General features: G+C 41.6%; 1 protein-coding gene across 3 annotated transcripts in view; it reads left to right on the top strand.

Moving 5' to 3' along the window:
- The window catches only part of ITPR2 (inositol 1,4,5-trisphosphate receptor type 2), a 298404-nt gene that overhangs the window by 227554 nt on the left and 57947 nt on the right, over positions 1-12903 (top strand). The gene's annotated exons all lie outside the window — the stretch shown is intronic.

Here is a 12903-nt window from a genome sequence, read left to right as displayed (position 1 = left end):
GAGGAGGATGTAAAGTTACAGAACAGAAAATTGGTTCGGTTTTACTTCAAACTGGGACAAAGACCTTGCTTAAAATGACGAGAGCGGATTTTCCATGGCTTAATGTATGGGGAACAGGAGAAGAAACACTGTGAATGTGTGCTTCCAAATGTGAGATAGGATCACTGCGTGTAACTTTTTCCTTCGGAGTGAGAATCCAAAGTTTCTGAACTAGCTAGCTTTTCCCAGGTAGGCAGGACAGCATTCTGTGTGAAGTAGGTGTGACTATGGTCAGGGGTAAATTTGGAGTGAAATTTGACTGTTTAAAAAGAAATGTTGATGAAGAAGGCTGAAATTATTTACTTAATACTGTGCCTTGACAAGCACCTTCTATAACACACAGCAAAGAAACATCTGGAAGGCTGTTTAGGATAGTGAATGGTTGGAACCAGCTACAACCCCTAGTAGTCTGCAGTGGGCATTAACTGGCAGAAATTATAATAATCATGGTTATACCATGGAAAAGAGATGAACAGAAGATGAAAAGAGATGAACCTTCACCTTTGATGTTGGTGTTACCGTTATTGGCCCATAACATTTGATCTCCCTGGCTTTGTGGGAGGTGTGAGTTCTTAGAGCATTCTGCTCTAAAAGATAGGTTTGTCCTCATCCAGTTGGGAAGCAGCTTTTAGCTCCAACAAGGATCCTCCAGAAGAGCTGAGATCTGGGGACCATGCTGGTTCAGTGAATTTTTAAGCTTGATGGCCTCTTTCTGCCTATCCTCTGCCTCAGGTAGATGCTTTGCTCAAAAATGGAGCTGTGGCCCATTAGTCCAATAAGTGTCTGTTTTTACAAAACATTAGTTTGTTCCTAGGTTCTACTGACAAAGATTTTGAGTTGATTCTGTTCCATGAATGAAATGGCTTGGTTCATTTGAATTTTTATACATCTCTGACTGGTACCCTCTAAAAAAGTGGTGTCTGCAGTGTATGAGAAAAGGATTTTGGAAAAAGACCCAAATACAAAAAAACCTGGCATTAAATGGATGTACTGTACCAGAATCACTTGTTATATTGAGTGAAAATATAGATCAGTCTCATTTTGTGTAGCAATGACCATTTCCAAATTTTGCAGTTGATGTGAGCAAGCAGTGATAAGTAGGTACTATAGGAGATTGTTTTCCCAAGCACCTGATGGCAAATGGAGAAAAACTCTGTACATACTTAAATAAAGAGGACTACCATTTGAGGCCAGAAGGTGATCAAACCTATCCTTTAGGGTAGACCTTTCCTTCAGAATGAATAGCTGCGAATTTGTGCAATAAGGATGCTCCCTTTCTGCAGGACAGGTAGAATTTTTAGAGCTAAAGGATGTAGCTTTTTGCAAGCCTTTGCTGAGGTATGCAGTTTTTTTGGGTTTGGGGTTGGTTTTTTTTTTGTTTCTCTCTCCTTAACACAGAAGCTCTTGCTGATAGCAGTGCCAAAACAAAGGGCTAATGGGGACCAGTGCCAGGAACTGTGACTGTCAGGGGACTTGTATCCTTGGCTGCCAGACCTGAAACTTCTCATAGAACTTTTATGCTCCACATGTTGTTTTGTAGTTATCATCCTGATGAGACAGGCTATGGCATCAAAATGATACCGGCTAATTAAATGTCAGCAGAATCAGAAGCTGTTGCAAGGCCTTTACTCTTAGGTTGCCAAGATTGAAACAGAAGCCAATGACGCACATCACCCTCCTTGCAGCTCATTAGGATGGTATATAACTCTACCTTCAGCCAGCTACAGTATAGAGAGACAGTATGGAGGCTGCCACAGGGGCTTGACACTAATGAGCACCTGAAAGATTAAACAAATGTCTGTGGCTGCTCTTAGGTCTCAGGCTAAAACCTTGGTAACTTGTGCTTCGTTGTTAGGTCTCAGGTTAAAACCTTGGCAACTTGTCCTTCGATGTTTTCTTTTGCTCCCCTTCTCCTTGGAAGCATTCACCTCGGAATCCTGTTGTGACTTTGATAGGGATCTACATGGGGACCTCTGTTTTCCCCTCTGGTGTCCTGTTGACAGGCTGCTAAGAGCTGCTAGGATTCAGACTAGAGCTTTTTACTGTAGGCTGGCCATGAAGGTTTTAGCTTATCTTCATTTTTCTGGCTCTACTTCTCTAGAGTAAGATCAACTGCCTGTTATACTATGTGTGTGTTTTACTACACACAATATTAATGAGAGATATATCCTGTTTGGCTGTGGCGACTGTGCATTTCTCTAGTGCACAGGTGGCCTTAATGTTTCTGCTTTGTGGGTTTCTTCTTCTATCTTTAACTTCTGTAATCCTGTGTCCTTGTGTTTTGTGGTTTACAAGATTTTTTTGTCATTGGGAAATATGTTGTATTGGTGTCAGGGCCCAAACGTTACACCAGAAGAAATATCCTTTCTTTGTCAAATGTCTGTATTGTGAAATCTTCACATTAGTCGGTGGTTTTACTCTGAAACTGGGCTGTGGGACAATGACATATTGTTTAAGACATTCTCTGCTCTCAGGCTCTATTTGCAGTCCTGTGTTAGTAATAAACATACTACCTTTTTATTACTATCTGAAGCAGCACAGGCTGGGGAGAATTACTTTAGTTCTCCTTTGGTTCTATATCACCAGCAGGGCAGTTGCTTAGCTTCCCACTTTAAGAATGTGTCTTCGTTTAGCCATATCCTCAGCTGGTCTATATGGGAGGGCCTCCGCGGAAAGTAAGCAAGTTATACTGGGAGAGAACTGGACCTGTTGCCCTCAAGCCCTATGCTTACCCTAGAGCTCCCCACTTGCATTTGGCATGCGCAAGTCTTCGTTAAGAGTGATGATATGTGGGCAAAAAAGAGCACGGCCTGACTTAAAGCTTGTAAATTGAAATTGCATGGGGGGGGTGTTAAGTAGAAATAAAAATCATTTTACTTGTAAACTGAGTAAACTCAATCCAGAAGTCACTTAGAGACAATAAATGTGGAACCACGTAGTGCCATCTTTACAAAGTCACTCTTCAAAGTAGAATGTGCTTTCAGTTGCCTTCAACTTCAGAGCCTACATATTTTCTGCTCAGAGGTATATGTTACGTAGCTACTTATTTCGTTCAGATTGCAGCAAACTCCCCTTATTAAAGAAGCTGAATTATTCAAAGTGTTGAGTTGTAATAGTCTACTGTAGGTGAAGGCTTGCTCTGGAGGCAGAGCTGGGGCTTTTCTGTTAGAGGTGACCTTCAAATAAACCAAAGTGGTCTTTTTCTTATATGTAAAGCACAACTAAAACGTTTTACTGTAAGCTAAGAGGAACTTGCTTTTTTGGGTTTTTTTTTGAGGTAAAGTAAGGGTAGCCTTGGAAATATCATGAAAGTTAAGTGTGGTCTGTCTTACAATTAGCAGAGCAGTTTTCGTAGGCCTCAGATACCTGCATTGTGAAATCCTACACTTCATTAAAAACAAGGGGGGGACATCTTCCCTAACAAAGACATACTTTTTTTTATCTGTCTCAATTGTTCAGTAGTCATTGAAGTAATCACAGGTTAACAAAACTAAAGAGCGTTAATCAGAATGTCAAAATATGCCTGTTCCTCGCAGCTGCTCAGTGTTAGCTCTCATCTCCTCTGATGTCATAATTTAATTAGGTATCTCAGTCATCATAGAGTTTTCCAGAATAGACAAGATCTGAATTTGTAATCTACAAATAGGCAGAGCTACCTCAGTTGCCATCCTCTTTATTTACTTATTTAACACAGCACAGAAAACTGAAAATGATGTCCACCTTGCACTGAAGCAGCTTTAAGAATTACTGACTAAAAGTGTCCAGCTGTGAAATTTAGATTTAACAGCTTATTTTGTTTTTCTACACCAAAAGGGAAGCGGTGAGTTACTTATGACCACCAGTAGGCTTACAGGGGTATAACACCTTCAGACCTGCACATGGATAAGCATCTAATCAACCTGGGATGAGAGAAATGGTTTCTCTGCTGTTATTTACAGGCAAGGATTTTCAGAATTTGTTTTATGAATGATGATCTGTGGTAGCCTTAAATGAACTTGGTCTTTCCAGCCTTTTTTTTCTGTAAATTCGTCTGCAGAGCACCATTTAGCTGCTAGTTGGTTGGGTAAAGCAGCATTATTTGTGACTGATGAGGAGAGAGATAAAATTTTTACTTTTTTGCTCTCCCGCTGGGAATTGTTACTTCATAGGTGCCAGGTGAAAGTGCTCTCTGGAGGACAGCAGCCATAATGCAGAGTTGGAAAGAGCAACTCACCATTTTACTTTCTCTCCTCTCTATTCCTATGCCCCTAACTTTTTTTCTTTTTTTTTCTTTTTTTTTTTTTAAATATGTTTTGGTCTGCTGGTTGGAGGTTGGGGCAAACATTCAACAGCATGATTGAAAAAGCTGGAAAATCTCACCACTGTAATTATTTGAAGGGAGACATCTCTCAGTTCCTCTCCATCTCCACTTGGTAACTGCCCTGTTTTGTACCCCACAAAGTATATACATCAGACCCCTGCAGAGATTAGGAAATGCATGTCTTTTGTGAATTCGACAGATTGCAGCTTCAGCTGTTTACCTGCTACTGTAGTCTCATACGGTTTTGAACCCAAATGACCAAATTACGGTTTTCTTTGTGTTGTGGAAATACCTGTTGAAGAGGTGGGACGCTAACAGGATTGACTATGGACAGACTTTTTACTTTGCTATTGCTGTAACAACAAAGAGGACCACATAATGATCATAATCATGTGCTTGAATCGTGAAGGCTGAGCCATGATACAAATTGCAACTGAGGACTTCAGCCTCTTCAATGAGCTTCGTTGGAAATTGGTGGCGGCTTATCCCAGCCTCTACAAGTGCAGTGTATGTACAGTGGGCATCTTTCAAACCATACCTGCATATAGCAGAGCTGGTGGTTATATCATAGATCGGGCTGGTGAACCGCATCCAGCTTAAGGGGTCCCAGTGTGCAACAGACGACACGGCACTATAGTGCAAATGTGTGAGGTGAGACTTAAGGGTAGCAAGTCACGAGGAGAGAACCAGCGATGCAAGTACCACACTTCAGGTCAGAGACTGAGCTGGTTTCTGTGTAGTTTGGGTAGACCCTGGAGAGGAGGATGAGCCCATTATGGAAGTACCAGCCCTTGAGTTACTATCTGCTGTACTCTTGGTGCCAGTCAATGTCTTCTAGTCTTATTACTTAACGGAAATTTGTCCATACTTAAGACTTAAAGACTTAAAACTGTGGTTCCCCTCACCACATTGCCCCCAAATAAGAGCCATAAGCAGTTCCTCCTTTTGTTTGTGCTAGTCTTCCTTTTCTTTAGAAGCCACGTATTATACAGCAGTAGATAGATATTTTGCAGACAATCACTGTTCTGAATAAGAGGAGAAACACAGAAAGTAAAGTGCTTGATAGCAAAAGGATTTTGAGAGTTCCTGAAAAGGATCTGCCATTCACACCTCTCTTATCTCAGGCTTATGTATATATTTTGTATGTATATAAAGTGTGGGTGGCTTTTAGATGCGAACAGTTCCTATGCTGTGTGGATTTGGGATCCATACGCTTGCTGATCTGTTGCTGGTTTTGGTCTTTCTCAGACTGGGTTGGTACAATGTTGGCGAGCATGCTAGTGAGGTCTTATTTTGGTCTTTTAAGACCTTTGTGTCCCGGTTTGAAGTAAAACCGAACCAATTTTCTGTTCTGTAACTTTACATTCTAGCTAGGCCTCCTCTAACTCTCTGAAATTAACGACATATTGTGGAGAAAACTGCTTGTTCTCAGAATGATAAGCCCAATGTTTGTGCTCCATGCCAAGGAATGGTAGGCAGAGAGGCCCTTGCTTATACTTACTGCCATAACAACCAAGGGCAGCCAATTTCGTTATTTGCCCCCTTAGAGGGTCGGAAACGGAAAAAACGTAGAGGGGTCACATCGGTGGGAAGGAGCGGACAGGAGAGGTGACCCAAACCTGACCAGCTGGGGTATTCCATCCCATCTGCCCCATGCTCAGTATAAAGGCTGAGGGATCAAAGGGTCAGCCCCTTCCTGCGATGGCCAACATCCAGAGAGGACTCTGTCTGTTCATCTGCCTTTGATCCCGATCTGTGTGTTCCTGACTCCAGAGCTGGAATCCAGTTCCCATCCGTCGCTGAGTCCAGTCTGGGACTTCCCCAGTGCCTGCCGGTGACGTGACTGTCACCCTGGGAGCTTGATACGGTTTGGTATATATTGTATCTATTTCATGATTTTCTTCTTTATTTTTACTTTAATATTAATTCTTCATTAAAGTAGTTTAGTTCATTCTAAACTTCTGAATCTCCTTATCTCTTTCTCCTCCTCTCTCCTCTTTTGTGGGGGGGAGAAGGGGAGGAAGGGCCATCTGTCGGTCTAGTTTTGGTAAATTCGGCCGAAACCACGACACTTTGGTAAGGTCTTATAATGTTTTATCTGCCTTTTGTAGAAGGTGCATGTGGCTGAGATCTTCCTTGTTACACTGTGAAGAAAACTCGTTGCAGTAACCTTGCTCTCTCTCCAAAGTTTTGCTTACAGTAGTCATAGGAGGCAGTTGACAAGTGCAGTTGTGTTACCCTATCGGAACACTCCGGATTGCGTACTGCTGTCCCCTTCCTATGTTCAGTGTGGTCAGTGTACACTAAAAAACAAATATGACCTATGCATGCGTTGCGCTGGTTTGGCTCATGTAGGCACGGCTGCCCATGACAATTTGCACATAGCCTGCGGTGATGTTTCGCAGCCACCCCCCTCAAATTAATTTTGTTTTGTTGCAATACATTTTATCTGACCTGAACTTTCCTCACACGTACACTTTATTTTTTTTGCAAGTGCGTTTTGCCGGCAAAATAAATTACAAAGACAAATGGGAGTAAAGGTCGTTGAAATATTAGCAAGTCATTTTGTCTTCTGCTGGCTTTCATCAGGGATAAAAGAACAGCAAAACCACAGCAAAAATAGAAATAGAATTACTATAGTGGCTGTAAACATAATAGTGATAGAGATCACTTAACTGTGGTGGTTTATGTGATAATGTCAAGGTGTTTTATTTCTCCCTTCCCTGCAAGGTAGATCACTATTGTCCACAATTTGTAGGGTGCACCATGTGGAGGCTGGGGAGGAGAGATGGTGTCTCAGAGGTTACACGAGGCCATGGAAGATCCAGCAATAGAATCCAAAGAGTCTGGACCACCCAGGGCCTTGTTCATGTACCACAAGCCATCAGGGGAAGATTAACTCTAAACCCTTTTGGTTGCTCTGTACAGTATAATCATCTAAATGAAATCAATGAATACTCGATTTGAGAGTCTCCCATTGCTCCATCCCTGCTGTTCCTAATGTTTGTTAACAGATTGCTTTGTGGTAGAGTGCAAAGGTGCCGCTCTATAAAACTGTAATGGCTTCTGGAAAGGAAGTTGCCCTGTGTATTGCAGAAAGCACCATTCAGTTTTGATTGGAACGTGGAGAGTTGAGAAGTTGTTATTACTGTTAGTACAGCCAGTTGGAATAGAAATTTCTGCTCAGTTATGGTTAAGATGACATTTCCTTTTCCCTTGCTTTCTCTCTCTGCTTGTTTACTGATGGAATAGGAATGTTCTCATTTGCCCTGGGCAGGGAGCTGGCATGTGGTAAAGTCCTGGCACTCCAAGGAAGAAGATCTCATTTTCTGTGTCCTGTCCTCTTCTGTCTGTCACCCATCCTGTTTGCTACATCCTTGACTTTCTTTTTGTTGTTGTTTCGCAGTCCTTGGGATTTTTCTTTTCAGTCCCCAGGCAGCTTTTTTTTTCCCTTTCCTGCTCTCTAAGCAGAAAATGAAGCATTCAGTGAGACGACTCGGGTTTCCTTTCATTGAGGGGGTTTGGTGGTTCCAGATCTCACATTGCCTGGCTCCAGAAGACAAGGGGCTGAAGGGGAAAAAAGAGGAAGCGATTATGGCTGTAAATGAGAGCCAGCTGCACAGGTCTGTTTTCACAGCCAGGTGAAACTCATCCGAACAGATATGATTATTCTGCCGTTGCTGCAAGTTACATTTTGTCTCGTTTCTCCCTGGTGAAAGACCACTGGCCTTTGGGCTGGCAACCCACACTGCAGTATGTGTCTGGTTACTGGCAGGGTAGAGGTGAAGATAATTTACAGCACATCTGTCAGACGTCACGCGTTGGACATCAGGTCTGTACAAACAGCTCTTGCCTCACTTTCCCCAAGGTCTGTAGTTAATGAACTTCCAAGAGTGTGTAAGTGGCCTCTCTTTGCCCTGACACGCTAGACGGGGCTGACTGGCACACCAGAGGGTTGGCTGGTGAGCTGCAGCTGGGGCATGGGGTGAGGGCAGAGAGGGCACTGTGCGGTGCTATAGTTTACAAGGTGCACACCACACATCCAGTTGCCTCCCCAAAATGAGCCCCAGTCCCCAGCACGCTCCTGACTGCTACCTAACCCAGTGGCCTTCCCCTGTCAGGTGTGCCTGTGTGCCAGGTATCTCCCCCATCAGATAACAGCCTTACAACTGGGAGAAGAAACTGGAGACAACTGGTGACGAGGATAATAATTTTTAAAATAACTTCGTTTCTCTTTTTTAGCTGTTTGTAATACTTAAAATAAAGTGTTTCAAGGCACAGAAACTATTTGTATCTTCGGTTGTGCTTCTCGGCCGGTTATCCACAGCTTGTAGCAGTACTCCGTAGGACTTTTCTAGAAAATCAGTTTAACATGTTTGACACTTTGCCAGTGAACTGACTCTTCCATGAAAACCCTGCTTGCTTACAGACCACTAAGCCTCACCTCTTTAGATCCCTTTATACCGGTCGAGTAATAAAAAGTCACCTTTACCCCCCCCCAAGTTTGGCTAGAGAGTGAAATAGATCTTACAGAATTTGGTGTCTTCAGCCTGCTGTTTCTAGCTTGTATTTTGTGGACTCCTGTTGTTTTTTGGGCCAGAAGCAAAGCCTGGTGAAATCAGCAGGAGTTTTGACAACCGTCTCGACTGTGTACTGGGTTGGACCTCGTGCCTCCAATGAGGACTGGGCTACAGAAGAGACACCCTTGCAGTTTACAGCTTACAACCAGGGACTGACATGTTCTTGTAAAAATATGGAAGGGGGTCTGTGTTTTACAGAGATAATGAAAAGCGGAGGATTGCTTTCTCTTTTCCCGGCAATTTTTCCACATGGTCACACATACGTATATACATACTTTGGCAAACCAATCTAGTATCCCAGGTTCAATGAGTTATTGACAGGCTGATGACATGAACGTTCACAGCTTTAAATCGCTTTTTCTTTGAGAACATTTAAATAGCTGCATTTTTGTTCAAGGAAATCTTGACTTTATAACAAAAAGGCTGCAGGAAATCCGCATATTGTTAATTGCAAAAGATGGGTCTGCTGCGGTTTTCTACGCTGCTGATCATATACGGAATCCCAGATGACCAGCAGATCTGATTTTATAATTGTGTTGTGTGAGGAGTTAGACTGAGTATTACTTATAATTTTGTCATTTATCTCTACTATTTCTTTATTAATGTCTTCAGCGTTCTTGGTCTGTCCTCAATCTTTCATGTTTTGTACTCATGCTTTATTACAGTGTTTTCTAAATTTTTGAACTGAAAGTCTTTCAAGATGAACAACAGCCTTTCCTTGGGAACTGACTGAAAGCCAAAGGATCTTTATTCATATAGCTATTGCCCTACACATCCCCTCTTTGGAAATCACTGTTCCATTGTATGCTATTGCTTCCTTGTGCCTGCATGCCTTGATGAGTAGTAAAATACAGTGTTGACATTTAAAATATTGTCATTGGCATGGTTGATGGGTGAGTGAATGACTGACAGAGAGTTTTCTCCTCAGAGGTGATTTTTTTGGGGGCTCTCTGCAAAGTCAGGGTCTAGTGAGGGTTATTTTTTGTATCAGTTATGCTTGCGTGCATTTTTGAGCTTTGCTTTGCAAACATAAGTGGGACTGTTCTTTTCATTATAGTTGCTATTGTCCATGCCCATCCAGTGTCTTGTCCTTTAGCTGCCCCAAAAGGTTTGTGCAGCAATTTGGAAATAATACTTAACTACATCACAGGAGTTAAATATGAAAAAATGCCATTCAGAGCTTGCACAGCTTCTACATGCCAGTCACCGACTGTCACCTAGGGTGTATTGTCAGCTTGGATAGGCTTTCCATATTTTAGGTTCACGGTTTGTCACTACATGGTTATTTTCATTGCTGTAGCCTTTGGTCTCAGAAAAAGCTCTGTGCTGGTCAAGGAGTCTGTTGACACAGTCCCCTTTGCCCATGTGAGCCTTTGAGCTCATTACAGAGCGAAGGAAGGATCATGAAAGCAAAGCTTCAGAAAACATTGTGGTTGCCAAATAACATAGCATTTCTAAAGCTGTTCTGTTTCTTACTGTGGGCCTCTGCTTCAGATCTGAGCTTTCGCAGATTGCTGTCCGTACCATTCTTTCATCGTTGTAGCCGTGACAATACAGAAATATTAGCACTACTTATTATTGTGGCAACATAGAGGAATCTGTCCCACATAGGAACTTCAATACAAGCAGAAAACAGATGGAACCTTTGCCCTTGAGGTTACCGTCTGAGGGTCTAGACTACAGAAGGTAAGTAGATACAGAGAGGTGGGGGATCAGATGAGTGCTTATTGCCTTGCACTATTGCTGACATCGTTAGGTAGGTTTCCCTTTTGAAATCTGCTGTAGTTCCTCCAGCTTGGTCAGCAATCCCTGGTGATATCCGATGTGTCTTTGCTAGCACAGAAGATACTGGACTGTTCTTCAGATCGTTTTGTCTAGTGCTAGTGTCGGGAAACCCTAGCTGTGTGGTGCTGGGCTCTGTACACGCTGTCAGCACAAGACAGTCGCTGCCTGAAAGCACAGTCTAATATAATATAAGATCACCGAATGCACATGGCTTTGAAGTATGTGGCTGCTGTTCAAATGAAACCTGATAGTAAAACACGTACTGTATCATCGCTGTCTCAAACCACCGGCAGTCTGTTAAGTTAACACACTGTACTAGTCGGTCCCGTTACAGCACAAGACGGCTGAGATGATAGTTTTTCCTTCCAGTCCATGTGGCAATGGAACTTGTGTTACTGATACTTATCAAGAGATGCTTTTACAGTAAAAATTAGGGACAGTTAAAAGTGTATCAGGAAGCAATACCTTGAGGCTTCATATGGTTTACAAATGGTATTTCCAATTCTGTACACAAATTCTAATGTTCATAAACGAAGTTTTTTGTGGCAATAATGGAAATTTCTGATTCCATATGTGTCCTTTTCTCCAAACTGACTTAATTTTAATATGAGAATAACTATCCATACATCCTTGACTTGTCATTTATTAGAAAACTCAAAATCTTAATGGCTGACATTAGAGAAAAAGGGTCAAGATACAGGCAAAGTTCCTCTGTATTTCCGAAGATAAAAAAAAGGAATATATTTCCTTCTGGTTATGCTACTAATTCTTCACTCCAGGCAGGGTGTGATTGCATTCTGTCTAGTAAGTTCTTTTCTTCGTATCTTAAGGAAGAGATATAGCTAAAGTAAAGGGCATTTGGAGATGGACAAGGAAAATAATTGAGTCACAAAGAGTCTTCTGTTTGAGGAGGGGTGGGAAAGATAGGGATTGCTTTAATTTAAAGAAGAGACATAAGAGAGGATGTGACAGTAGTGTACAGAATGATGAATGATACAGAGAAGGTGAATTTTTTGCCCTTTTCTAAGTACAGGTACAGAGGAGTAACCATTCAGGGCAGAAATCTGTTATTGATAGAAAGAATATTGCTCTGCAGTTGACCCCCATGTGATTTTTTTTTTTTTTTTTTTTTTTTTGCATGTCTCCCTGAATATCTCTCCTGACCCTTTTATAAAAGGCTGATGTTCTGCTACATTGGCTCAGGGCTCTACTGTCAGGGCCAAGCAGATTCCTATCCTTGAGGAAGTTGTAGGAAATACATTTATTCTTCCTGAATATTTCTTTCTGTTATTCTTTTGCTTTTGGATATTCCATTTATTATTCATCTTTAAGTAATAAATTTGTATGAAGATTCAGAAGAAAATTTATTTTGATCAGTAGATTCTAGGGAACATCAATAAATAGAATAAATTGTATATGTGTCTCTCCCTCTCACCATTCTTAGATAAAAGGGGGATGGCGAGAGATGCAAATAGCTTATAAACAAGTGTGATCACTTTCTGGTTAGATTATTACAATATATGTTTGTATTCATTGTTACTTTCAGACTTGATCCCTGACACGCTTTTTCTAGATTTTAATTATTTTATAATTCCTCAACATACTGTGCTATTTCATGTAGTAAATCCCAACCCACCTGTGGTGATCATCACTTCAAAGCCTATTTCCTGCAGTCATTTTGAGTGCTGTGCCTGCCTCATTTCTAATGTCTGTGTCTAGTCTGTTGTGGTGATGTCTGTGTAGTGATTAAGACCTGGATCTTGCTGAAAGATAGCCTTGCTTTTCCTGCCTCAGTTTCCCCCCACCTTAAAATGGGTGAAGCACCTCAGAGTTTCTGGATGAAAACCACTCACTCTGATATAGGGAAAATTGCATTTTTAGTGGTCTTTCCTCATGCCTTGTCATTAAGTCTTTGTTTCTCACCGACCTAAAAGACATCATGAGTGCAATTTGCTGACATTCTCAGCATTAAACTTTATGCAGCTATCGAGCATTTTAAATATTTACTAGTCAACAAGAACAGATGTGTTTTATGAATCATGTGAAGTATATCATTTGTAAAAGTTTGTAGGAAGAGATACATATTTGTGTGGTTTTGTGTGTGCACATACATGCTATGTATATAAACTAGACAGTTAGGAGTGTATTTGCCCACCACTGCAGTCCAGCTGCCTCTTGAGATAGTTACAGATGTTATCT

Source organism: Numenius arquata, chromosome 2 (assembly GCF_964106895.1).
Source record: "Numenius arquata chromosome 2, bNumArq3.hap1.1, whole genome shotgun sequence".
In the NCBI taxonomy this organism is placed as follows: Eukaryota; Metazoa; Chordata; class Aves; order Charadriiformes; family Scolopacidae; genus Numenius; species Numenius arquata.
The sequence above is the reverse complement of the archived record's forward strand: the minus strand, read 5'-3'. Positions and strand labels throughout refer to the sequence as shown.